Source organism: Camellia sinensis, chromosome 9 (genome assembly GCF_055761805.1).
Source record: "Camellia sinensis isolate YWXY chromosome 9, ASM5576180v1, whole genome shotgun sequence".
Taxonomy (NCBI): Eukaryota; Viridiplantae; Streptophyta; class Magnoliopsida; order Ericales; family Theaceae; genus Camellia; species Camellia sinensis.
In genome coordinates, this window is record NC_138969.1 from 41,381,246 (window position 1) to 41,385,873 (window position 4,628).

General features: G+C 32.0%; 1 pseudogene; it reads left to right on the plus strand.

Moving 5' to 3' along the window:
- Positions 1–3,714: 3,714 nt before the first annotated feature.
- Positions 3,715–4,308, plus strand: LOC114282035 (cytochrome P450 81Q32 pseudogene; annotated as a pseudogene).
- Positions 4,309–4,628: the final 320 nt, after the last annotated feature.

Here is a 4,628-nt window from a genome sequence, read left to right on the forward strand (position 1 = left end):
TTACCAAGTTGATTTTTAACTTCATTCTTATATTGAATGAAAGTTTCCAAAGCTTCATCCTTGGTTCGAATTAAATAAACATAACTATATCTAGTTTAATCATCTATAAAAGTGATAAAATATTTTTTCCTTCCTCTAGTTTGAATTGATTTAAAATCACAAATGTGACTATGAATTAATTCAAGTGGTTCCGTACTTCTTTCAATTAAATGAAAATGAGTTTTAGATAATTTTGCCTCAACACAAATTTCACATTTATGATTTGAATCAATGTCAAATTTAGGTAAACATTCCATATTAATTAATCTACGCAAAGATCCATAATTAACATATCTTAGTCTACCATGCCATAAATTTGGAGACTCAAGCAAATAAGAAGAAGATGTAGTATTATTAATAACTGAGGGTACAACAGTCATTACATCTAACTTGAAAAGGCCATCAGACATGTAACTTTTTCCTACATACATCCCATTTTTAGTAAGTACAAATTTATCACTCTCAAATACTAGCTTAAACCCATTCTTACTCAACAAAGATCCGGAAACAAGATTCTTGCGAATGTCTGGTACATGCAGCACATTGTTGAGAGTGAGTTCCTTTCCTGATGTCATCTTGAGTACAATCTTTCCTTGTCCTTCAACTTTGGAAGTTGAGGAGTTGCCCATAAAAAGTTGTTCACCATTGTCCACTAAAGAATAAGATGTGAATATCTTTTTGTCGGCACAAATATGGCGAGTAGCACTAGTGTCCACCCACCATTCTTTAGGATTTCCGACAAGATTTGCCTCGGAAACAACTGCAGAAAGATTGATGTCTTCGACACCATTGGAAATATTGTCCACTTCGGTCATATGGGCTTGAGCAGTCTTCTTGCTTGTTCTTCTTTTGCTTTTGCTTTTGCCTTTGCTACAACAATCTTTGGCCTGATGTCCCTCTTTGTCACAGATGTAACATTTGGCATTAAACTTGTACTTTTTATTATCCCCCCCTTTAGAGCCTTGTGATGAACTTTCTCCAGAAGACTTTCGTTTCTTGGTTTTTGAAGTATGTTCCACCACATTTGCCTTAGACTCCATAGGATGCTTACTAGCCCGCTTTTCAAAATTGTGGTTGTCTTCCTCAATTCTCAAACGCACAATTAACTCGTCTATAGAAATATCTTTGCACTTGTGTTTGAGGTAGTTCTTAAATTCTTTCCAGCCTTTTAGTAATTTTTCAATTAAGGCTGCAACTTTGAAGGATTCACTGAGAGACATGCCTTCTGCGTGAATGTCATGCAGAATGAGTTGGAAATCTTGAGCTTGGTTGATCACAATTTTTGAATCAACCATTACAAAATCTAGGAATCTGCCTACCATAAATTTCTTTGAGTCGGCATCTTCCGTTTTGTACTTTTTCTCCAACGATTCCCAAAGTTCCTTTGCTGTCTTGATTGGACTATAGACGTTGTATAATGTGTTGTTAAGTTCGTTCAAGATGTAGTTCCGGCAAAGGAAATCCGCATGTTTTCAAGCATCAACCGCAGCAACCACTTGTTTGTCGGTTTCATTCTATTCCAGGATAGGAGCATATTCACGGAGGAAACGAACCAGGTTCAGAGTTGTAAGATAGAACAACATTTTCTATTGCCATCTTTTAAAGTCAGTTCCTGATAACTTCTCTGGTTTCTCTCCATGATTTATTGGTACTGTCATCACAGGAGAGGGGGTTGGGTGCAATCGCAGCCACCACAGTAGTACTTGTTTGTGCATTAGTTTCAGTAGTCATCAATTCTAATATATAAAACAAAATTATAAATAGAATTTACACTACACAGAAAATTAAACCAAATTCACAAAATTAAATTCTGTAAAAATAAAAGAAACAAGAATGTAACTTTTATTTTCCAATTAATTTGAAAATAAAATAAAATTTTATTTAAACAAATTAATTCCACACAGAAAATTAAATTCTGTAAAATAAAAGAAATAAAAACTATAACTTTTATTTTTCAATTAATTTGGAAATAAAATAAAATTTTATTTAACCAAAATAATTTCACACAGAAAATTAAATTCTGTAAAATAAAAGAAATAAGAAAATAACTTTTATTTTTCAATTAATTTAGAAATAAAATAAAATTTTATTTAACCAAATTAATTCCATACAGAAAATAAATTTCTGTAACACTTCAATAATTAAAATACTAAAACAGAATTTTAAGTAATGAAAACTCAGAAAATAATTTCTAAAACCCAAAATTAATTTCTGAAAAAATTCCACAAAAATATATTCTGAATTGTTAATGGCACCAGTATCGTACTACTAGTTGTCAAAGAAAAGAGACAGTATATTACTACTATCTGTCAAATAGCATATAATCACTATTTGTTTTTCCAACCAGAATATTATTTTGTAAATCCATAGAAAATAATTTTCTTAAAAGAAGAAAGATAAAAGGAAATAAACGAAAAATTCTGTAAACAGAATAATTCGATTCTGTCTTAAGATTGTTGGAACAATATTCTGTGTAAATAAAATAAACTGAAATTAAATCAAACAAAATAAAATAAATCTTACAGAATTTATTTCGTTGAACTGAATAAATAATTCAAGACCAAGTCGAGTGTGTGACACTTTGTCCTTAAGACAGATTCGCCCCGCTACGGTACTTACGGTTGAGTGGCGTCTATCTCCCAAGATACAATAATCTTCACAAATTTGTAGAAGCACTTCAAACAAATTTGTTCGGCGAACTAAACCTGTGATCTATACTCTCTTTAAATTATTCTAAAACTAAATATGAAGAATAAATGCACTAGAGGAAAAATTAGACAGCAATGAGACAAAATAACTGACTGAATTTTTCCGACCCCTAGACTGCAGGAATCAGATTGTATTTATAGGCAAATTTCCAAAGCCCCGAATAGGTAGCAAACCCTGAAGTCAGCAGGTGCAAAACTATTCGCAATATGAATATATGAATTGACCGTTGGTCAGAACAAAATTTCAAACAAACGAAAAAAGTGAGCCGTTAGTGGAACAGATTCCTTCCACCTGTTTGGAAAATTTATTATTAAACTATTTGGTATATATATACTAAACAATTAGAATATATATATATATATATTAAAAGATTTGAATAGTTTAATAAATAAAGGAAGAGGTACAAACTTTAGGAAATCACTTCGGAACCCAAAAATTTTAATTTAGAATTAAATTAAATTCCCACAATTACAAACTTTAGGAAACCACTTAGGAATCCAAAATTTGAATTTAGATTTAAATTAAATTCCCACAATAATTTTTATTGAAAAAATTCAAATGAGTTTTATCTAAAAACTTAATGTTAGACTCGAAAAACGACATCAACTTCCTATTCACTCATAAATGATTTTGACGCTCTGTCTTCACCTCTTCGGACCCACCCCAAACAACGTTTGGGGCCCACTCAAATTTGGGCTAAAAAATATGCCTATATTAAACCATTTTTCCAACAAAATATAATAGTCTAAAAAATGGTAAATTCATCTCCCTATCGTCTCTTACTTTTGTGATTAATGATGTGTTAAAAATATATATATATATATATATAAATGACATGCAAATAATGTAGTAGAATTCTGGTCTAATACTTTAAAACAAAATATCTTTTGTTACAAATATAATATTGATTATGTAAAAATAAAATTTATTTTTTCATTTTCATTTATTAACTTTAATGTCCAGAACATGATACTAGCGGGTACAGATACATCATCAGTGACAATAGGATGTGCAATGTCCCTTCTAGTCAACCATCCAGAGATATTGAAGAAGGCAAGAGTCGAGATAGACACTCATGTAGGCCAAGATCGCTTGATTGATGAACCTGATATCTCAAAGCTACATTACCTTCAAGCTATCATTTCCAAGACTTTCCGATTGTTTCCAGCAGCACCGTTGTTGTTACCACATGTATCATCTGATGATTGCACTATAGGGGGATTCACCGTGCCACGTGGCACAATGTGGGCCATTCACCGAGACCCTAAGATTTGGAACGATTCTACAAGCTTTAAGCTTGAGAGGTTTGAAGGTGGGAAAATGGAACGACACAAGTTGATGCCATTTGGGATGGGAAGGAGGGCTTGTCCCGGGGCTGGTTTGGCACAACGTGTTGTGGGTTTGGCTTTGGGGTCATTAATTCAGTGCTTTGAATGGGAGAGAGTCACTGAAGAGGTAGTTGATCTAATGGAAGGGATAGGGCTTACTATGCCCAAAGTTGGGCCGTTGGAAGCCTTGTGCAAAGCACGTGACATAATCATGAACAACATTCTCTCTTAAGCCGCAAACAATGCTTGAATATTTTTGTGAAAATTATGCTGATAGGTTCTCATATGTCATGGTACCTTAGTTGGTACATTGTGCTATTTTCTATTTTTTTTTTTTTTTTGGTTTTTGTTTTGTTTTTTTTATTTATGATGTTTGTGGTTTATATAAGTTCAAATATATGTTGCACGTGAGATTGATTTTTCAAATAAGTTAAAGAGAAAATTATAAATAAATAAGAAATAAATTTAATTATAAATTAGTAGATATATATTTTTAAAATATCCGCCCACATAAAATTGGCAAAATTAATAGGGAGTTTCTCAATACCGCTA